Source organism: Argopecten irradians, chromosome 11, assembly GCF_041381155.1.
Source record: "Argopecten irradians isolate NY chromosome 11, Ai_NY, whole genome shotgun sequence".
In the NCBI taxonomy this organism is placed as follows: Eukaryota; Metazoa; Mollusca; class Bivalvia; order Pectinida; family Pectinidae; genus Argopecten; species Argopecten irradians.
In genome coordinates this window covers 2,857,619-2,881,838 of record NC_091144.1, presented here as the reverse complement: position 1 = coordinate 2,881,838, position 24,220 = coordinate 2,857,619, and the positions used below count along the sequence as shown (strand labels likewise).

Below are 24,220 nucleotides of genomic sequence, written 5' to 3'. Positions count from 1 at the left end.
TATCATGCCCAGCTTTTAGTAATATGTTTTCCAAATTTCGTTTTATAGTACCTGGGTATTCAATTGAAGAATATAGAAAAATAAAAGTTCTTTAATCTGTATACTCACTCTGCATTGACAAAAAAACCTCCCAACTGACAGGACACAAACGATTAGACGGGACTGACATGGGAGGCGCAGGACGACCTGACCCTATCATTAAAACTACTAATTCACATTCTCACTGCAAAGGACTTTCCTATATTCTTCAGTTAATAATTTTTACCATAAATTTCAAAATTGTATATATTTTTATAATATAAATAAATGATTGATAAATTCTAATGATAATTGAAAATATTTTATTGCAAAAAGTAAGTGTTAATTTCAAATTTTCATCTAAACGTACTAGCTTGAGGTGTTATGACCATCCCCTTGTAGACCAGAAAATAGCTTTGTTTTATACTAAATTTCCCAAGAAAAAACGATGGTAATACAATTATCCATTAAATAATCAATATGATAGGAATCTTGATACAAGTTGAAATATTTCATCAAGGTTTTGAAATTTAGACCAAGATTTTGCAAGATATATCAATTTTAACAAACTATTTTGATTGTCATTGATACAGATTGTTAATTAAGGAATTATCTCCCTTTATTTTTTAGTCTTTAATTCTAAATTATTTAAACATTATTTAATCAATATATACTGAATAAAACAATCACATTATTGAATTATGGAGGTTGTAATTGTTGTTTTGAAATGAATTCATATATATTAATTTATTCATAATTTCAAAGATTCACCCTGTTCAGCATAAATATGCCATTTAAGCAATTGAAGAGCTTTAGGCATCGGTCAGTAATCAAGCGTCTACACAAAACAAACCGTAAGTTGTCTCCCCTACCATGAACCAGCCATTGTAAGGAACTAACTTTATTTGTTTTCAGTGTTGATTGAAACAACAAGATGTTTGTTTAATGTATATGTGCAATGAGTGATAATTTTGAGGCAATATCAACACAGTACTAGAAACTTATTTAAAATAGGAATTTCAATGGTACATATCCTCTGGGCCTCTTGATAATTTTAGTATTTTATACAATTGCTACTGCTTATATAATACTTTTTATGCAAATTCTAAACTTTCTAAATCGGGGAAACATTTTTTATCTACTGTCTTTCAGACCATAAAGGTTTTATTATAGTGTTATTTTGTTTCAAAATTTCATATTTTGTTACTCATGTCTTAATTTCATCAAGTACAAACAAAATTGTCAAAAGGTGAATGTGAAAGAAACTGTCAAAAAAGCGAATGAATGAATGCAAAAAAAGTCAAAAAATGAAAGAATGAATGTCAAAAAGAAAAATGTCAAAAAACAAAAAGTGAAAAAAAAAATAAAAAATTAATGAATGTAAAAAAAAGTCAAAAAACTGAACGAAAGGATGTACAAATAGTATGAATGTTAGAATGTTAGTATGAATGTTAGTATGAATGTTAGTAAGAATATGAATGTTAGTATGAAATATTAGAAATGAATGTTAGAATGTTAGAATGTTAGTATGAATGAATGTTAGTATGCTAGTATGAATGTTAGAATGTTAGGATGAATGTAAGAATGTTAGTAAGAAAGATAGAATGTTAGTATGAATGTTAGTATGGATGTTTGTAGTATGGATGTTAGAATGTTGATGTATAATGTTAGATTGTAAGTATAAAATGTTAGAATGTTAGTAAGAAAGTTAGTAAGAAAGACAAGACTGTTAGTAAGAAAGAAAGTTAGAAAGAAAATAAGAGAGAAAGTTTGTGTGAAAGAAAGTTCGAAAGAAAGTTAGAAAGCATTAAAGTTAGAAAGAAAGTTTTGTGAAAAGAACGTTAGAAAGAAAGATATGTAAAAAGAAAGTTTGAATATAAAAAAAGTTAGAAAGTCAGAAAGAAAGTTAGAAAGAAAGACGAAAGGAAGGAAAGTAGCAATCTACATTATTTATTTGTTTGTTAAAAGAAAGATGGACAGAAAGAATCTAGTGACAATAAGTGTGACGAATGAAAGCCCCCCTGTGAGGGGACATCTGTTTATATTTAAAAGGCTGATCCCAAGGCCCCAACCTTGGCAGCCTTAAAATGTGTAAATGTTCTGGGGTATTAAAATGGTTTTTATGAAAAAAAAAAAAAAAAAACATAAAAAAAAAAAAAAAAATCATAAAAAAAAAAAAACATAAAAAAAAAAAAAAAAATCATAAAAAAAAAAAAAAAAAACATTAAAAAAATAAAATGTATATAAAAAATAATTATCAATGGCTATAATTGTCATGATGCCATGATTATTTCGAGTATTAATATATTTTCAGGATAGTGATACCAGCAATATAGTGACAACCATCAGGACAGTGACATCCGATAGCAGAAGTTCCTTGATAGCGACCATTAGAGATGAACAGAGTTTCATCAAGGTATATTCAATATAAAACTACAATGAAAAGTTTTATTGTCCATTAACAATTCCCGTTATTTCTCATAAAGAAGACAAAGATTTTAATAATAACTGGGGATTTTGAAAGAAACTATAACAATAAACAATGCATTTGCTGGTTTAAATTAGCATATATGTTTTTCCACCATACTGATTGTTTTTCACTATTCTCCTCAATGGCAGCTCCAGCATATGGACCTCTCTTTTGGTGACCTGTGAGGTCTTCCCTGACTCTATACTCGTTTACCAGTTCTTTCCATCATGACAAGGAAGTTTTTGTTTGATGACCCTTGCTGGCAAATCCAAAATGGTAAATATCTTGGAAGAACATCTCCATTAGGTTAGTGACCAAACTTTCAGAACAGTGACAACCATTAGAATAGTGACAAGAAAAAATATTTCGTTTTCAAATTATATCAATATTTATATTTTTTAAGTTGGCATTAAGGCCTGGAATATTTGTAGGAGGAAAGATAAATTCAAGTGAAGTGTTTGAAAACAAAAAATCATATTTTTAATAGAACATTTACTATCAAATCAGGCAATGCATTAACTGGTTTTATTTATCATATGTTTTCAACCACACTTATGATATCACTATTTTGACTGGAATAACAGCTCCAGTAACTGGACCTTTTGATCCATCAGGATAGTGACACACTCATCAGGATAGCGACAACCATCAGCTGACAGACATTCCGGGCAATGAGTGATTAGAAGTTGCAATTCCATTCAGGTCAATTTAAATGTAAGTTTTTAATTGCTCATTTTCCATAATTTTAAGGACTTCTTTCTCTGAATCTAAGCATTAGATAACACTTATATTGCATTAATTTTTTAGCATCTTGATGAAGTTGGGGATTAAAATTTGTTTAAATGGTGTGGCCAAAAAGGTAGAGTTTTAGCTATTTCCAATTATAAAGTTTTTGTGATGATTACTGAATAAACCAGGTTAGTGATACAGAACCCTCTGGGCCTCTTGTTTAAAACTAAGCCACATTTTCAAAAATTGGCACCATTGCAGTCAGCTTCAAGATTTGGTTGGGGTCCTGTACTGAAATGGTTTGATAGTAGTTAGATATTAGGTGATAGAAACAACTGTGCCAAATTTCTACTTGCATCACAAAAGTGCATTGTTTCAGACAAAAAAATGGCAGCAGCTACAATGGTATGTCAAAGTTTAGCAAGATGATCAATCGTTTAAATTTTCAATTCATAGAGAGGTGGTCAACGCTTTTAAATATAACCTTTATGAACCTTTGTTTGTAGGTAGCAGTAATCTGTCAAACAGTTTTCTAACTTCTGACATAGTAGGTCTTCACACAAGTTATAGGTCCAGATAAATGTGCAGTAAGAGGGTTAACGATAAAAGGATGGTACTGATGTTGCTGTGTAAATTCATCATTATGTTATGCTCTGTTGCTGCTGCTGGTTGAATTTATCATATATCGTCTGCTTCAAAGTGTGTCATTTGTCACCATCTTAATATTTGTGTCTTTAAGAAGTCGTTTTAAATCATAAGGCCATGCACATATGTTCTCTCAAGCAAAGATGACATTGCTGCTTTTTCTGTTAGACAGGGGACCCTTCCTACCTATTGATGACTCTTCTTGTGACGTAGGAAATTATCTCATCAAATATATGTTGTGTTGCCCATTTTTGTCTCTTTTAATTTTCAGCTTAGATTGGCCATTAGGTTTGACTTGTGACTATAAAAACTTTTGGTTGCTGGTGCCACAATGATAATCTAGGCAGGCTCTGTGATGGCAGTTCAATTTTCTGAAGAACGAAAGTACTACAACAATCGCATAGTCAATTGCAATTGTTTTTGTCATCAACAGCGGCGCACCACTCCGAAAGTTTCCACATGAACTAGGGTGTACCGATTTAGGGCGGGATTACTGTTTCTAGACGGAAAGAAAGATAATGAGTAAAATCCGTCCCCGAAATTATCGGCAACCTTTCCGACTTATAGTTCATGTGGACACTTTTAAGGGTAGTGCTGCGCTGTAGGTGACAACTGCATATTGAATTGATTGTTCGATTGCAAAAGAACTTTCGCCTTTCAATAAAAAAATTGAACTGCCATCACATAAAGTCCACCTCGATCATTATTGTCACAGAGGTAATCCAGGCAGCCTTATTGATGGCCGTTTCATTTGATTGAAGAATGGTTCTATGACAATCGCAGTCGATTTCACCACTTTTGTCACTAACCACGGTGCACAACTCCAAAAGGATCAACAAAAACTAGAGTGTACTGATATAGGGCGGGATTACTTTTCTAGACGGAAAGACAGAAAATAGGTAATTTGTCCCCGTAATTATCGGCAACCTTTCCGACTTATAGTTAACGTAGACACTTTAAAGGGTAAGTGCTGTGCTGTTGGGGGCAACATGCATTGATTTGACTGTACGATTTCTCTGTAGAACCTTTGTCTTTCAATCAGAAAATGAAAAACTGCCATCACAAAAAGCCTGCCTGGATTACCAACTAGGCACCTGTGGCCAAAGTCCACAAATCAAGGCTGGTAAGTCGGCATAAGTCGGCTTCCACTGCCAAATGAAGTGGAAAATTCAGATGCAAAAATTGCAACACAACAATTACTTGATAAGATAAGTATCTACTTAACAAGAAGATGGTTATCGGATGGCGAAGAAGACAAGCCTGTAGCCTGTAACAATGGAGAACACATGAAGACTGGAGGGAAGAAAAAATAACGAACAAGAATCCTTTTTATACCAAAATGAGGTAGGCCAGATCTTGCTAATGAGCAAAGCACAGGTGAAAATGGAGTGAAAAATGAAACAAATGAACATATTTGATGCTAAGTTTTGGGTCCAATTATCAATATACATTATTCAGTTACAAATAATATATTGACAGATGATGTCATTGATGTTGGAATCATTATAATGAATATCTGAATTAAGTATTTAACATCTTTCAGTTGGCATTCATAGCCAATATGAATCCCAACTGGACAGAGGCAAAATCCATGAAGTGCATGCTAGCGCTTCTTGTTGAATTGTCTGAGATTGTCTCCCCTTGATTAATATCAATATTCTTTGTTTCTGGTCAAAGAGCTTATCAAATATATACTCAATATAAAACAAAAAACTGACCAATACCATTTCAGTAATTAATATATGATAATTACAATAAATCTATTTCATTGTAAATTCACTATTTTTTGTTTTTCACAGTTTGTCCATGGTTTGATGTCTGAGGCTGATATTAAGTCCTGAAGAAAGTTGAGTTAATAGATCAAGTCAAAAATCACAGTGAAGGATATATCCATAAATATCACTTTACTTCTAGGTAAAAACATGAATTATTTCCGACATTAAAAACTTTATACATTTTGTAATCTTTCTTAATCCTAAAAATCGCAGTTCTCCGACTTATCTTCACATTTTTCATAAACCTTTGCTTTGGGGGCAAAACATCCTTGGGGGAACATATGATGTGAAACATTTCTTATAAATTTTCTTAAAGAAAAAAGATCACAATCAAGGCAAGAAATTAGGCAACCAATAGGGGAAATTTAGGTCAATGTCCTATAAAAAAGAGATTCTAGAGTCAAAACATGTAACATTGTGATTAAATTCATATGCTCTTATTAGGGGGAACTATGAAACAGACCAACTTATAACATAAGTATCTATTGCACTCGGATGGCCCCCAAATTATATAGGACGTAATCAGCCCAATATTAATGGGAAAAATACGAGGTAAGAATCCTACTTAAAACAATTACTGCTTGGTGTCCAAGATTAATGCATGGAATTGTAACAAATTTGACAGGTGAATAATTACAATTGTAAATCACTATTTCAAATTGTAAATTCATATACTTGTTTTTCAATAGTTTGATCCATGGTTTTTACCAGATGTTTCAGTGTTTTATTATAGTAAACTGAGGCTGATATATTAAGTCCTGAAGAATTGGGTTAATAGATCAAGTCAAAAATCACAGGAAGGATATATCCATAAATATACTTTACTTCTGAGGTAAAAACTGAATTATTCATTTTCTGCTAATTACAGTAAGATTTGGTGAACTCCTTTCTCTGGTATATTCTGTTATTTTCTTCGGTTTCTGCTTTCTTTCCAATCATCACTAGTAATGTGGTCCATCTAAGATATGATTCTAATTTTATCATGTAGAATGTTGCTATAATTACATATTTTAACAAAGGACATTGTTTCTCTTTCAGTGCCTTAGATTTTCTCCAACCTTGACCATAAACTCATCAGCAATTCCCCCCATAGTACCAGTTGCAGCATCAATGTTTCTTAGTGTAAGTGTACTTAAAATGTTTTTACAGACCGTGCACTATGAAAAAACCTTTTTTCAGGTAAAACCCTGTTGCCTATAATTACAAAGATTTTTCTACATATGACATGTGTTTCTCTTTAAGTGCCGTTCTACGAGAAATATAAATAGGCAAGAAATCAGGCAACCAAATTCCAACCTAGTAAGAAGGATCAATCTGGTTAATTAGGAGAAAGACATGCAAAGAACATGAAAAGTGGATCCAAAACACATTCTAGAAATGTACAAGATCAAATGACAACCCTGCCACACCCCTCCAGCTAACAGTAACGTACTCATACGCAATACGCCTTTCATTTGCCATAAGCCAACCAACCATCGAACCTAAGACAGCATACCAACGGACGGCTCGCACGACAAAACATCAGGAAATGGATTAGTGACTTTATCTACAAGAGACTGACAGTAGTAATTAACTGTAATCGACTCCAGGTCCATAAATGTATCAAGGTGGAGTCCCTGACAAGAGTAAGTTGTGTTGAGACCTAATCCTGTTTCTCAACTTGTTTAAATGACCTAACAGGTGAAGTCAACAACAAGATCAAAATGTTTACAATGATGCAAAAATTGTTCAAAGAAAGAGTATTTCTGCATACCAAACCCCATTTGTATCCATGGCAGGAAGATATTGACATGGTCAACAACTAGACCAAGAAGTGGCAATTGTCAAACGAGGAAAAATGTAAATCCATCAATACACCTGATTATCTCTACTCGATCCCAGAGATGGCAGCGAGTCACACAATCCAGAAAGTAACACTTGGAAAAGGACATATAGTGTGAACTTTTGACGGACATGTTTGACATTTACAGAGAGCATTGTCAATACACGCAGGTGAAGAAAAGTAAAACAGAAACATCGTCTCATTATCAAAACCTTCCTTATATGGATAAGTTGACATATTTCTAACTATTGGTAACAAATATCGCACTATGTTTACTGGAGACCACACATCTGGAATACTACTGCAGCATCAGTCTGGTTCCCCATGTTCCAACAAAGACAGAATAATCCTTAAAAACGTACAACGCCGCGCCACAAGACTAGTCGCTGACACAAAGAGATGAGACAAAAGTGATGATCACTCTTTAAAAACACGCTTGGTGTTTAACCATCTTTAGAGTACAGATGTGATAGACCATGACGTGATAAAAATTGAACACAAAATCTGTAAATGGAACAGTAGATACTACACCAGTATAATATTCTTACGCAGTTTTAGAACCTCAAAGAATGAAACCAAACTACTTGCAGCAGTAAAACTCTTTCTGAACCGTGTCATACAGATAATTGGAAGTCTATCGCAGGTGATAACAGCTAAAACCCCTGAACTCGTTCAAATTTCATGTGAATACAGCCTGGAAACAACAGACCCTTCAAAATTCAACCCATCATCCGTACAATACAGGAACCCATCAGAGCAGCCATACCAGTGCAACCAGTATTAATACATGATACGTCAAAAGCAGACTAATAGGTGTGACGTAAACAGCAGTGAGTTAACGGTGAGCCTTCAATTTTCTCCAAACAGAACATTGACAATAATCACTGTTGGCATCGTCTTTTTCCATCAGGACCTGTGTACTTATTATAACTGTTTCTTACTGCAAGTGTGCTGAACTGTTTCATCTTACATTATTTTTAACAGACAGGCTCTGTAAAACCTGTTTCAGATTATTCTGATTATTAAATAAATTATACTCCCCTCCCCCGTGATTGGAGATCTCTCCTATGTATTCATTATATTTAGAAATGTTAATCATCTTATCAACAAAAAAAACCAAAACACTTTGAATACCATTCAATCAATATTTGATAATATAATTCTTGTAACAATACCAGTGGGTGAAAGTTCAACATGTTATGTTTACAGGATTACTCCGCAGTGACTGCCCCGAAAGGTAAAGCCATCTGTCCTGGGACGACAACCAGCTATTGACACAGATTTGACCATACAGCCAAAATGTAATTACAACACATCACAGGTGAGCATGTGAAATAATTCCTAACTTATCTTCTTCTTAGTAGAACACCAACTATATTAAAGATCTCGCTCCACCGCTGACAAATGTATTTTTTCACACATGCAAAACAAGCAGGAGTAGACGGATATAGTATTATTTCTTTCAAGTTACTAAAACTTACTTACTTACACACCATTACCACCCACCATTGAAAAGTTTGCGAGCTTCTAAATTTTACTTCAAGCTTAAAAATATGAAAAATGAAAATTCATCTTTGCACTCCCGAAAAAGAATCTGTTGGGCACTATCATTCTATACTGGAAATGAAAGTATTGCAATATGCGCATCGCACCAAAGGCAAAATAAATATATTTTTACTGATATATATATCTTAGTGCTTAATTATACCCTTATATATACACGAATTATTCACAAATTATAATTGTATCCACAAACTAATAGAACAATAAATACACATTTATGCCCTGATTGGCGATGAGCAATCTATAAACAAAAATCAAAAAAAAAAAAAAACCTGTTGGAAACAGGCCCCTGTGTTACACAAGATAGAGCCCCGACCACTAGCTTAATTATAATGGACCTGGACACGTGCGTTGGCCCCTCGGTTAATTATGAAATTCCAGGATTTTTTTAAATCAAAACATGGCTTACGCCCTAGGTGAGAACGGTATCAAATTTAGTGATAAAAGGATTTGTATTTTAATCATATTTGATTGTATTTTAAAGACCTTTCCAGATTCCTGATAATGAAGTGATTAAAGATGCTTGTAAATTTCAGAACGGCAAGAATTTCTCACCTGGGGTCGCAGTTTGTCCGTTTTTTTGAGGTCGCAGAAGCCTGTATCCAAGCAATTCACATTGGTTAGGAACAGCGCTATTGCCATGTGAAGTGGTGATCTGTTTGTGGAAATGGGCATTAATACATACCAGCTGTGCGTAGAAGTTACTTCTGAAGAGTTTCCTTTGTGGCAAGAGTAATTCAGAATTGGAGCGTTTTTGGATAAATGTGTTTAATGTTTCAAAAACTAAGAAATGCAATTGTTGGTGTTTGACAGTGGCAAAATATGTTAATTTGATGGAATTAAGGAAATTTTTTTTCTTGTAGAGTTTTAAATGTTTTATGTAAATTCCTCCCATTTGGCCCAGTATTTAAAAAAAAATAAATTTTTCTTTTTACTGATATCATTTATAACAGAAGGGAAATCTAGGAACACTAAGGGATCCAGAGTGGTCCAGAGGATTTGTATCACTACATTTCAAAAATTTTTCGTTTTTTGGTTGGTTGATTTATACTAATATCCAATCAACAGCCAGAATCATTTAAGGCCAGACCTCACTGATGTGTTTGTAATGTCATTTGTATTTTTGGAGGCTGCAGTTATGTTCGTGTTGTAACTATTTTGTAATTGTAGAACTTTTTTCTAGTGCTACCCTCACAGGAGCATGTAACATAAAAGATACTGAACAAGCACACCCAGACATTATACAGAAAAGCAGGCATACCAGGTCGTCCCACTCCCGCTCCCTTTACCACTTTAATAATAGACTATGGTGTGTTTAGGTCAAAAGTAGCTAAGATAGACTTTATACTTAAGTATACACTCATTCTTCCTTTTTTAAAAAAAGAAAGCTGACTTTTTCATCAAAACAAAAACCTCCATAATTTCTAGATACAGTCTTAAGGTTAAAGTGAATAGTCCGGGCAAAGAAATTCAGTCTAAATGCATTCATTGGCCCTTCCAAAAGTTCTCACATATTAAACGACGGTCAAGTTCGGCTTACGTTTCCCAGTTCTGACCATTGAAATAAAGAAAAATTGAAAAGCATTGAAAGCGAGGCTGCGTGGAAATGTAACCCGCGGACATAGTCAGCCGGGAGGACGTTTTAGGATTCCTGTACTTTAAATTAATTTCTTCGTATGCACACAGATTTTGACGAGATATTTTATTTTTCTATTTCATAAGAAATTCTACTGGATACACTCGCATCATTTTTACCGAGTTTAGCCATCCTTGCCCGACTGTTCACTTTAAGGATGTACACCCTCTGAGAAGTCAAAAGTTTCTTGTATTAAACTTTTTTTTCTCATATAGATTTTTTGGAAATAGGAGTTTATACCATACAAGAAAATGGAAGAAAAAACATATGTCGGTGTGTTTGTTTTTTGAGCTATTGTCACTCTCAAAGATACCAAGTTGACAAAATCTTCGATTTTTTTGGGATTTTTGCCCGTTTTGACCATATACACAAGAGTTTAAAGCCATAATTTCCTAATGAGATGTTTGATTATGTATGGAAGTTTGAAGAATCTATTTTCCTGTAGTCTTCTTTAAACAATATACAAGTTTTAATTAATAAGACTCATATTTTTTCTCAGAATATTCAACATATGCTACCCCCCCACCCCTTAATTTTGAGCTACAAAATACACTATTTTCAGCCAGGAAAGAATTAACAGCAAAAAATTAGCTCGATACAGCTGAAAATGCTGGTGCAGTGATGATTTAAGTAAAAACAATTTCAGTAAAAAAAATGGTTAAACTATGGCTCTACTCAAAGAGGAAAAAGACACAATTTCAAAATGGCAGCCGCCAAATGGGCCATTTCTTAAATCACCCTGTATAAAAAAAAATCTACTGAAAATAGAAAGTAATTTTTTGACACAAAATTTGCATCTAGCAACTTGCTACAGATATTGATAATATATATATTTGAAAATCTCATAACTTCTTTGATCTTTGTCGAAACGAGACTTCAACGGGACTGAAACCTCAGAAGAATACATCCTTAAGAATATTATCATATTAATATTGAAAAACTGAAGATAAAATTCTAAAATATTTTCTTTGCTTTTAAACTAATATTTTTCCAAATAATTCAGAATTTTTTTATTATAAAAATGACATATTTTTTAATGTTATGTTTTAGTCTATGAGGGCCAGTAAGGTCATTTTTAGCTCTTGCAATAATCAGTATATTTTTTAGAAAATAATTGTTATTCATTATAACTATGCATTAATCGATCTTGTGCAAAATTTAAATCAAATCTGTTATAGTAAACAAACTATTTGATATCATGCCCAGCTTTTAGTAATATGTTTTCCCAAATTTTCGTTTTTATTAGTACCTGGGTATTCAATTGAAGAATATAGAAAAATTAAAGTTCTTTAATCTGTATACTCACTCTGCATTGACAAAAAAAAAACCTCCCAACTGACAGGACACAAACGACTAGACGGGACTGACATGGGAGGCGCAGACGACCTGACCCTATCATTAAAACTACTAACTTCACATTCTCACTGCAAAGGACTTTCCTATATTTCTTCATTTAATAATTTTACCATAAATTTCAAAATTGTATATATTTTTTATAATATAAATAAATGATTGATAAATTCTAATGATAATTGAAAATATTTTATTGCAAGTAAGTGTTAATTTCAAATTTTCATCTAAACGTACTAGCTTGAGGGTGTTATGACCATCCCCTTGTAGACCAGAAAATAGCTTTGTTTTATACTAAATTTCCCAAGAAAAAACGATGGTAATACAATTATCATTAAATAATCAATATGATAGAAATCTTGATACAAGTTGAAATATTTCATCAAGGTTTTGAAATTTAGACCAAGATTTAGCAAGATATATCAATTTTTAACAAAATAAGTTTTGATTGTCATTTGATACAGATTGTTAATTAAGGAGTTATCCCTCCCTTTACATTTTAGTCTTTAATTCTAAATTATTTAAACATTTATTTAATCAATATATACTAAAATAAAACAATCACATTATTGAATTATGGAGGTTATAATTGTTGTTTTGGAAATGAATTCATATATATTAATTTATTCATAATTTCAAAGATTCCACCCTGTTCAGCATAAATATGCCATTTAAGCAATTGAAGAGCTTTAGGCATCGGTCAGTAATCAAGCGTCTACACAAAACAAACCGAAAGTTTGTCTCCCCTACCATGAATCAGCCATTGTAAGGAACTAACTTTATTTGTTTTCAGTGTTGATTGAAACAACAAGATGTTAGTTTAATGTATATGTGCAATGAGTGATAATTTTTGAGGCAGTATCAACACAGTAACAAGAAACTTATTTAAAATAGATAATTTTTCAATGGTACATATCCTCTGGGCCTCTTGATAATTTTAGTATTTTATATAGTAATTGACTGCTTAATGTTAGAATGTTGTTAGTAAAATTTCATATGTTACTCGTGTCTTAATTTCATCAAGTACAAACAAAATTGTCAAAAGGTGAATGTGAGTATGAATGTTAGTGAATGTCAAAAATGAAAAATTGTCAAAAAACAAAAGTAAAAAATGAATGTAAAAAAAAGTGAACGAATGGATGTACAAATAGTATGAATGTTATGTTAGTATGAATGTTAGTATGAATGTTAGTATGAATGTTAGAATGAATGTTAGAATTTATATGTTATGAATGTTAGTATGAATGTTTAGTATGAATGTTAGAATGTTAGGATGAATGTAAGAATGTTAGTATGAATGTTAGAATGTTAGTATGAATGTTAGAATGTTAGTATGAATGTTAGAATGTTAGGATGAATGTAAGAATGTTAGTATGAATGTTAGAATGTTAGTAAGAAAGTTAGTAAGAAAGACAAGACTGTTAGTAAGAAAGAAAGTTAGAAAGAAAATAAGAGAGAAAGTTTGTGTGAAAGAAAGTTCGAAAGAAAGTTAGAAAGCATTAAAGTTAGAAAGAAAGTTTTGTGAAAAGAAAGTTAGAAAGAAAGATATGTAAAAAGAAAGTTTGAATGTAAAAAAAGTTAGATAGTCAGAAAGAAAGTTAGAAAGAAAGACGAAAGGAAGGAAAGTAGCAATCTACATATTTATTTGTTTGTTAAAAGAAAGATGGACAGAAAGAATCTAGTGACAATGTGTGACGAATGAAAGCCCCCCTGTGAGGGGACATCTGTTTTATATTTAAAAGGCTGATCCCAAGGCCCCAACCTTGGCAGCCTTAAAATGTGTAAATGTTCTGGGGTATTAAAATGGTTTTTATGAAAAAAAAAAAAAAAAAAAAATAAAAAAAAAAAAAAAAAAATAAAAAAAAAAAAAAAAAAAATCAAAAAAAAAAAAAAAAAAAAAAAAAAAAAAAAAAAAAAACAAAAAAAAAAAAAAATGTATATAAAAAAAAAATAATTATCAATGGCTATAATTGTCATGATGCCATGATTATTTCGAGTATTAATATATTTTCAGGATAGTGATACCAGCAATATAGTGACAACCATTAGGACAGTGACATCCGATAGCAGACGTTCCTTGATAGCGACAATTAGAGATGAACAGAGTTTCATCAAGGTATATTCAATATAAAACTACAATGAAAAGTTTTATTGTCCATTAACAATTCCCGTTATTTCTCATAAAGAAGACAAAGATTTTAATACTGTGGATTTTGAAAGAAACTATAACAATAAACAATGCATTTGCTGGTTTAAATTAGCATATATGTTTTCCACCATACTGATTGTTTTCACTATTCTCCTCAATGGCAGCTCCAGCATATGGACCTCTTTTGGTGACCCGAGAGGCTCCTGACTCTACTCTTTACCTGTTCTTTCCACGACAAGGAAGTTTTTGTTTGATGACCATTGCTGGCAATCCAAAATGGTAAATATCTTGGAAGAACATCTCCATTAGGTTAGTAACAACTTTCAGAACAGTGACAACCATTAGAATAGTGACAAGAAAAATATTTGTTTTCAAATTATATCAAATATTTATTTTAAGTTGGCATTAAGGCCTGGAATATTTGTAGGAGGAAAGATAAATTCAAGTGAAGTGTTTGAAAACAAAAAATCATATTTTTAATAGAACATTAACTATCAAATCAGGCAATGCATTAACTGGTTTTATTTATCATATGTTTTCAACCACACTTATGATATCACTATGTTGACTGGAATAACAGCTCCAGTAACTGGACCTTTTAATCCATCAGGATAGTGACACTCATCAGGATAGCGACAACCATCAGCTGACAGACATTCCGGGCAATGAGTGATTAGAAGTTGCAATTCCTTTCAGGTCAATTTAAATGTAAGTTTTATTGCTCATTTTCCATATTTTAAGGACTTCTCTGAATCTAAGCATTAGATAACACTTATATTGCATTAATTTTTAGCATCTTGATGAAGTGGGGATTAAAATTGTTTAAATGGTGTGGCCAAAAAGGTAGAGTTTTAGCTATTTCCAATTATAAAGTTTTTGTGATGATTACTAAATAAACCAGGTTAGTGATACAGACCCTCTGGACCTCTTGTTTAAACTAAGCCACATTTTCAAAAATTGGCACCATTGCAGTCAGCTTCAAGATTTGGTTGGGGTCCTGTACTGAAATGGTTTGTATTAGGTGATAGTAACACTGTGTCAAATTTCTACTTGCATCACAAAGTGCATGTTTCAGACAAAGATGGCAGCAGCTACAATTGTATGTCAAAGTTTAGCAAGATGATCAATCGTTTAAATTTTCAATTCATAGAGAGGTGGTCAACGCTTTTAAATATAACCTTTACGAACCTTTGTTTGTAGGTAGCAGTAATCTGTCAAACAGTTTTCTAACTTCTGACATAGTAGGTCTTCACACAAGTTATAGGTCCAGATAAATGTGCAGTAAGAGGGTTAACGATAAAAGGATGGTACTGATGTTGCTGTGTAAATTCATCATTATGTTATGCTCTGTTGCTGCTGCTGGTTGAATTTATCATATATCGTCTGCTTCAAAGTGTGTTATTTGTCACCATCTTAATATTTGTGTCTTTAAGAAGTCGCTTTAAATCATAAGGCCATGCACATATGTTCTTCTCAAGCAAAGATGACATTGCTGCTTTTTCTGTTAGACAGGGGACCCTTCCTACCTATTGATGACTCTTCTTGTGACGTAGGAAATTGTCTCATCAAATATATGTTGTGTTGCCATTTTTGTCTCTTTATTTTCAGCTTAGATTGGCCATTAGGTTTGACTTGTGACTATAAAACTTTGGTTGCTGGTGCCACAATGATAATCTAGGCAGGCTCTGTGATGGCAGTTCAATTTTCTGAAGAACGAAAGTTCTACGACAATCGCATAGTCAATTGCATTGTTTTTGTCATCAACAGCGGCGCACCACTCCGAAAGTTTCCACATGAACTAGGGTGTACCGATTTAGGGCGGGATTACTGTTCTAGACGGAAAGAAAGATAATGAGTAATCCGTCCCCGTAATTATCGGCAACCTTTCCGACTTATAGTTCATGTGGACACTTTTAAGGGTAGTGCTGCGCTGTAGGTGACAACTGCATTGAATTGATTGTTCGATTGCAAAAGAACTTTCGCCTTTCAATAAAAAAATTGAACTGCCATCACATAAAGCCCACCTCGATCATTATTGTCACAGCGGTAATCCTGCAGCCTTATTGATGGCCGTTTCATTCGATTGAAGAATGGTTCTATGACAATCGCAGTCGATTTCACCGCTTTTGTCACTAACCACGGTGCACAACTCCAAAAGGATCAACAAAAACTAGAGTGTACTGATATAGGGCGGGATTACTTTTCTAGACGGAAAGACAGAAAATAGGTAATTTGTCCCCGTAATTATCGGCAACCTTTCCGACTTATAGTTAACGTAGACACTTTAAAGGGTAGTGCTGTGCTGTTGGGGGCAACTGCATTGATTTGACTGTACGATTTCTGTAGAACCTTTGTCTTTCAATCAGAAAATGAAACTGCCATCACAAAAAGCCTGCCTGGATTACCAACGAGGCACCTGTGGCCAAAGTCCACAAATCAAGGCTGGTAAGTCGGCATAAGTTGGCTCCCAGTGCCAAATGAAGTGGAAAATTCAGATGCAAAAATTGCAACACAACAATTACTTGATAAGATAAGTATCTACTTAACAAGAAGATGGTTATCGGATGGCGAAGAAGACAAGCCTATAGCCTGTAACAATGGAGAACACATGAAGACTGGAGGGAAGAAAAAATAACGAACAAGAATCCTTTTATACCAAAATGAGGTAGGCCAGATCTTGCTAATGAGCAAAGCACAGGTGAAAATGGAGTGAAAATGAAACAAATGAACATATTTGATGCTAAGTTTGGGTCCAATTATCAAATACATTATTCAGTTACAAAATAATATGACAGATGTCATTGATGTTGGAATCATTATAATGAATATCTGAATTAAGTATTTAACATCTTTCAGTTGGCATTCATAGCCAATATGAATCCCAACTGGACAGAGGCAAAATCCATGAAGTGCATGCTAGCGCTTCTTGTTGAATTGTCTGAGATTGTCTCCCCTTGATTAATATCAATATTCTTTGTTTCTGGTCAAAGAGCTTATCAAATATATACTCAATATAAAACAAAAAACTGACCAATACCATTTCAGTAATTAATATATGATAATTACAATAAATCCATTTCATTGTAAATTCACTATTTTTTTTTTCAGTTTGTCCATGGTTTGATGTCTGAGGCTGATATTAAGTCCTGAAGAATTGAGTTAATAGATCAAGTCAAAAATCACAGGAAGGATATATCCATAAATATACTTTACTTCTGAGGTAAAAACTGAATTATCATTTTCTGCTAATTACAGTAAGATTTGGTGAACTCCTTTCTGGTATATTCTGTTATCTTCTTCGGTTTCTGCTTTCTTTCCAATCATCACTAGTAATGTGGTCATCTAAGATATGATTCTAATTTTATCATGTAGAATGTTGCTATAATTACATGATTTTAACAAAGGACATGTGTTTCTCTTTCAGTGCCTTAGATTTTCTCCAACCTTGACCATAATCTCTATCAGCATTTCCTTAGTACCTGTGCACTCAATGTTTCTTAGTGTAAGTGTACTTAATGTTTTTACAGACTGGCTCTATGAAACCTTTTTTCAGGTAAAACCTGTTGCTGTAATTACAAGATTTTAACATATGACATGTGTTTCTCTTTAAGTGCCTTCTACGAGAAAGATAAAGAGGCAAGAAATCAGGCAACCAACCTAGTAAGAAGGTCAATGGTTACTTAGGAGAAAGACATTGCAAAGAACATGAAAAGTGATCCAAAACAATTCTAGAAATGTACAAGATCAAAGACCAAAACTAGAGCATCAGTTACCAATGTTTTTGATGAACAAATGACCCAGGAAAAAGCCGGCGGAAACATCAGGAAATGGATTAGTGACTTTATACAAGGAGCTGACAGTAGTAATTAACTGTAATCGTTCAAGGTCCATAAATGTATCAAGTGGAGTCCCTCAAGGAAGTGTGTTGAGACCTATCCTGTTTCTCAATTGTTTAAATGACCTAACAGATGAAGTCAACAACAAGATCAAAATGTTTACAATGATGCAAAATTGTTCAAAGAAATTTCTGCACCAAACCCTATTGTATCCATGCAGGAAGATATTGACATGGTCAACAACTAGACCAAGAAGTGGCAATTGTCAACGAGGAAAAATGTAAATCCATCAATACACCTGATTATCTCTACTCGGTCCCAGGAGGCAGCGAGTCAACAATCCAGAAAGTAAACTTGGAAAAGGACATATGTGTGAACTTTGACGACATGTTGAAATTTACAGAGCATGTCAATATACAGGTGAAGAAAGTAAACAGAAACATCGGTCTCATTATCAAAACCTTCCTTTATATGGATAAGGACATATTTCTAACATTGTACAAATCCCTTGTTAGACCACATCTGGAATACTGTGCTTCAGTCTGGTTCCCCATGTTCAACAAAGACAGAATAATCCTTAAAAACGTACAACGCCGCGCCACAAGACTAGTGCCTGAACAAAGAGATGAGACAAATGATGAACTCTTTAAAAGCCTTGGTTTACCATCTTTAGAGTACAGATGTGATAGACCTGACGTGATAAAATACAAAATCTGTAATGGAACAGTAGATACTACACCAGATAAATTCTTTACCGTGTTAAGACAGAATGACCAAACTACTGCAGCGTAAAACTCTTTCTGAAACCGTGTCACAGATAATTGGAAGTCTATCGCAGGTGATAACTGCTAAAACCCTGAACTCGTTCAAATTTCATGTGAATACAGCCTGGAAACAACACTCTTCAAAATTCAACCCATCATCCTACAATACAGGAACCATCAGAGCAGCCATACCAGTGCAACCAGTATTAATACACGATACGTCAAAAGCAGACTAATAGTGTGACGTAAACAGCAGTGAGTTAAAGGTGAGTCTTCAATTTCTCCAAACTGAACATTGACAATAATCACTGTTGGCATCGTCTTTTCTCAGGACCTGTGTACTTATTATAACTGTTTCTTACTGCAAGTGTGCTGAACTGTTTCATCTTACATTATTTTTAACAGACAGGCTCTGTAAAACCTGTTTCAGATTATTCTGATTATTAAATAAATTATCTCCCCCTGATTGGAGATCTCTCCTATTATTCATTATATTTAGAAATGTTAATCATCTTATCAACAAAAAAACCAAAACACTTTGAATACCATTTCAATATTTGATATATAATTTGTTAACAATACAGTGTGAAAGTTCAACATGTTATGTTTACAGGATTACTCCGCAGGTGACTGCCCGAAGGTAAAGCCCTGTCCTGGACCAACCAGTTGACACAGATTTGACATACAGCCAAAATGTAATTAACATCACAGGTGAGCATTGAAAATTTTAACTTCTTCTTTAGGGAACACCAACTATATTAAAGATGCTCCACTGCTGTGACAAATGGTATTTTTTCACTATCAAAAGCAGGAGTAGACGATATAGTATTTTTCTTCAGTTACTAAACTTACTTACTTTACACCATTACCACCATTGAAAAGTTTGAGCTTCTAATTTTACTTCAAGTTAAAAATATGAAAAAGAATTAATTGCATCCCGAAAAAAATCTGTGGCACTATATTCTATATGGAATGAAGTATTGATTGCGCATGCACCAAAGGCAAAATAAATTATTTTATGTTATTTTTAGCTGTTAATTATACCTTTATATACACGATTATTCACAAATTATTGTTCAAATAATGAATATCATTTATGCTCTGTCAGCGGTGGAGCATCTTTAAAAAAAAAAACCAAAAAAAACCCTTGGAAACGGCCCCTGTGTACACAAGATAGAGCCCCGAATAGAATTTAGACCTGGTCACTGGTTGGCTGGTTAATTATGAAATTCAGGATTTTTTTCAAAATGGCTACCCTGGTGAGAACGGTATCAAATTTAGTGATAAAAAGGATTGTATTTTAATCAGATTGATGTATTTTAAAGACCTTTCAGATTCCTGATAATGATGATTGATGCTTGTAAATTTCAGAACGGCAAGAATTTCTCACCTGGGTCGCAGTTTGTCCGTTTTTGGTCGCAGAAGCCTGTATCAAAGCAATCATTGGTTAGGAAAGCCTATTGCCATGTGAATGGGATCTGTTGTGGAAAATGGCATTACATACCAGCTGTGTAGAAGTAACTTTGAAGAGTTTCCTTGTGGCAAGAGTAATTCAGAACTGGAGCGTTTTTGGATAAATGTGTTTAATGTTTCAAAAACTAAGAAATGCAATTGTTGTTGTTTGACAGTGGCAAAATATGTTAATTTGATGGAATTAAGGAAATTTTTTTTCTTGTAGAGTTTTAAATGTTTTATGTAAATTCCTCCCATTTGGCCCAGTATTTCAAAAAAATATTTTTTTTTTCTTTTTACTGATATCATTATAACAGAAGGGAAATCTAGGAACACTAAGGGATCCAGAGTGGTCCAGAGGATTTGTATCACTACATTTCAAAATTCTTCGTTTTTTGGTTGGTTGATTATACTAATATCCAATCAACAGCCAGAATCATTTAAGGCCAGCCTCACTGATGTGTTGTATGTCATTTGTATTTTTGGAGGCTGCAGATATGTTCGTGTTGTACTATTTTGTAATTGTAGAACTTTTTTAGTGCTACCTCACAGGAGCATGTCACTAAAAGATACTGAACAAGCACACCCAGACATTATACAGAAAGCAGGCATACCAGTCGTCCCACTCGCTCCCTTTACCACTTTGATAGACTATGGTGTGTTTAGGTCAAAAGTAGCTAAGATAGACTTTATATTTAAGTATACTCATTCTTTCTTTTTTAAAAAAGAAAGCCGTCTTTTTCATCAAAACAGAAACCTCCATAATTTCTAGATACAGTCTTAAGGTTAAAGTGAATAGTCGGGCAAAGAAATTCAGTCTAAATGCATTCATTGGCCTTCCAAAAGTTCTCACATATTAAACGACGGTCAAGTTCGGCTTGCGTTTCCCAGTTCTGACCATTGAAATAAAGAAAAGTTGAAAGCATTGAAAGCGAGGCTGCGTGGAAATGTAACCACGGACATAGTCAGCCGGGGGGACGTTTTAGGATTCCTGTACTTTAAATTAATTTCTTCGTATGCAGACAGATTTTGACGAGATATTTTATTTTTCTATTTCAAAAGAAATTCTACTGGATACACTCACATCATTTTTACCGAGTTTAGCTATCCTTGCCCGACTGTTCACTTTAAGGATGTACACCTCTGAGAAGTCAAAAGTTTCTTGTATTAAACTTTTTTTCTCATATAGATTTTTGGAAATAGGAGTTTATACCATACAAGAAAATGGAAGAAAAAACACATGTCGGTGTGTTTGTTTTTGAGCTATTGTCACTCAAAGATACCAAGTTGACAAAATCTTAGATTTTTTGGGATTTTTGCCGTTTTGACCATATACACAAGAGTTTAAAGCCATAATTTCCTAATGAGATGTTTGATATGTATGGAAGTTTGAAGAATTTATTTTCCTGTAGTCTTCTTTAACAATATACAAGTTTTAATTAATAAGACTCATATTTTTTTCTCAGAATATCAACATATGCTACCCCCACCCCTTAATTTTGAGCTACAAAATACACTATTTTCAGCCAGGAAAGATTAACAGCAAAAATTAGCTCGATACAGCTAAAAATGCTGGTGCAGTGATGATTTAAGTAAAAACAATTTCAGTAAAAAATGGTTAAACTATGGCTCTACTCAAAGAGGAAAAAGACACAATTTCAAAATGGCCGCCAAATGGGCCATTTCTTAAAATCCCTGTATAAAAAAATCTACTGAAAATAGAAAAGTAATTTTTTGACAAAATTTGCATCTAGCAACTTGCTACAGATATTGATAATATATATATTGAAAATCTCATAACTTCTTTGATCTTTGTCGAAACGAGACTTCAACGGGACTGAAACCTCAGAAGAATACATCCTTAAGAATATTATCATATTAATATTGAAAAACTGAAGATAAAATTCTAAATTATTTTCTTTGCTTTTATTTTTCATTTTCAAACTAATATTTTTTCCAAATAATTCAGTATTTTTTATTATAAAAATGACATATTTTTTAATGTTATGTTTTAGTCTATGAGGGCCAGTAAGGTCATTTTTAGCTCTTGCAATAATCAGTATATTTTTGAAAATAATTGTTATTCATTATAACTATGCATTAATCGATCTTGTGCAAAATTTAAATAAATCTGTTATAGTAAACAAACTATTTGATATCATGCCCAGCTTTTAGTAATATGTTTTCCAAATTTCGTTTTATAGTACCTGGGTATTCAATTGAAGAATATAGAAAAATTAAAAGTTCTTTAATCTGTATACTCACTCTGCATTGACAAAAAAACCTCCCAACTGACAGGACACAAACGATTAGACGGGACTGACATGGGAGGCGGGGACGAACTGACCCTATCATTAAAACTACTAATTCACATTCTCACTGCAAAGGACTTTCCTATATTCTTCAGTTAATAATTTTACCATAAATTTCAAAATTGTATATATTTTTATAATATAAATAAATGATTGATAAATTCTAATGATAATTGAAAATATTTTATTGCAAGTAAGTGTTAATTTCAAATTTTCATCTAAACGTACTGGCTTGAGCTGTTATGACCATCCCCTTGTAGACCAGAAAATAGCTTTGTTTTATACTAAATTTCCCAAGAAAAAACGATGGTAATACAATTATCATTAAATAATCAATATGATAGGAATCTTGATACAAGTTGAAATATTTCATCAAGGTTTTGAAATTTAGACCAAGATTTTGCAAGATATATCAATTTTAACAAACTATTTTGATTGTCATTGATACAGATTGTTAATTAAGGAATTATCTCCCTTTATTTTTTAGTCTTTAATTCTAAATTATTTAAACATTATTTAATCAATATATACTGAATAAAACAATCACATTATTGAATTATGGAGGTTGTAATTGTTGTTTTGAAATGAATTCATATATATTAATTTATTCATAATTTCAAAGATTCACCCTGTTCAGCATAAATATGCCATTTAAGCAATTGAAGAGCTTTAGGCATCGGTCAGTAATCAAGCGTCTACACAAAACAAACCGTAAGTTGTCTCCCCTACCATGAATCAGCCATTGTAAGGAACTAACTTTATTTGTTTTCAGTGTTGATTGAAACAACAAGATGTTAGTTTAATGTATATGTGCAATGAGTGATAATTTTGAGGCAGTATCAACACAGTACTAGAAACTTATTTAAAATAGGAATTTCAATGGTACATATCCTCTGGGCCTCTTGATAATTTTAGTATTTTATACAATTGGTACTGCTTATATAATACTTTTTATGCAAATTCTAAACTTTCTAAATCGGGGAAACATTTTTTATCTACTGTCTTTCAGACCATAAAGGTTTTATTATAGTGTTATTTTGTTTCAAAATTTCATATTTTGTTACTCATGTCTTAATTTCATCAAATACAAACAAAACTGTCAAAAGGTGAATGTGAAAGAAACTGTCAAAAAAGCGAATGAATGAATGCAAAAAAGTCAAAAAATGAAAGAATGAATGTCAAAAAGAAAAATGTCAAAAAACAAAAGTAAAAAATTAATGAATGTAAAAAAAAGTCAAAAAACTGAACGAAAGGATGTACAAATAGTATGAATGTTAGAATGTTAGTATGAATGTTAGTATGAATGTTAGTATGAATATTAGAATGAATGTTAGAATGTTAGTATGAATGAATGTTAGTATGCTAGTATGAATGTTAGAATGTTAGGATGAATGTAAGAATGTTAGTAAAAAAGATAGAATGTTAGTATGAATGTTAGTATGGATGTTAGAATGTTAGTATGAATGTTAGTATGAATGTTAGTATGGATGTAGAATGTTAGTATAAATGTTAGAATGTTAGTAAGAAAGTTAGTAAGAAAGACAAGACTGTTAAAAAGAAAATAAGAGAGAAAGTTTGTGTGAAAGAAAGTTCGAGAGAAAGTTTGTGTGAAAGAAAGTTCGAAAGAAAGTTAGAAAGCATTAAAGTTAGAAAGAAAGTTTTGTGAAAAGAAAGTTAGAAAGAAAGATATGTAAAAAGA

At 32.7% G+C, this 24,220-nt stretch overlaps 1 long non-coding RNA gene across 6 annotated transcripts; it reads left to right on the top strand.

The window, feature by feature from the left end:
- The first annotated feature begins 1,690 nt into the window (after positions 1-1,690).
- LOC138334299 (uncharacterized) lies at positions 1,691-23,993 on the top strand. 6 transcript variants are annotated; one of them, XR_011210100.1, is made up of 9 exons: positions 1,691-2,434; positions 14,322-14,466; positions 14,768-14,865; positions 15,666-16,822; positions 17,266-17,377; positions 17,582-17,659; positions 17,769-19,023; positions 19,371-19,468; positions 20,129-23,993. It is a non-coding gene; the product is annotated as an uncharacterized lncRNA (long non-coding RNA). The 6 variants fall into 6 exon arrangements; XR_011210098.1 differs by lacking the exon at positions 1,691-2,434 and adding an exon at positions 13,938-14,124 and having other exon boundaries at positions 14,322-14,436; positions 14,738-14,865; XR_011210096.1 differs by lacking the exon at positions 1,691-2,434 and adding an exon at positions 13,938-14,124 and having other exon boundaries at positions 14,738-14,865.
- Positions 23,994-24,220: the final 227 nt, after the last annotated feature.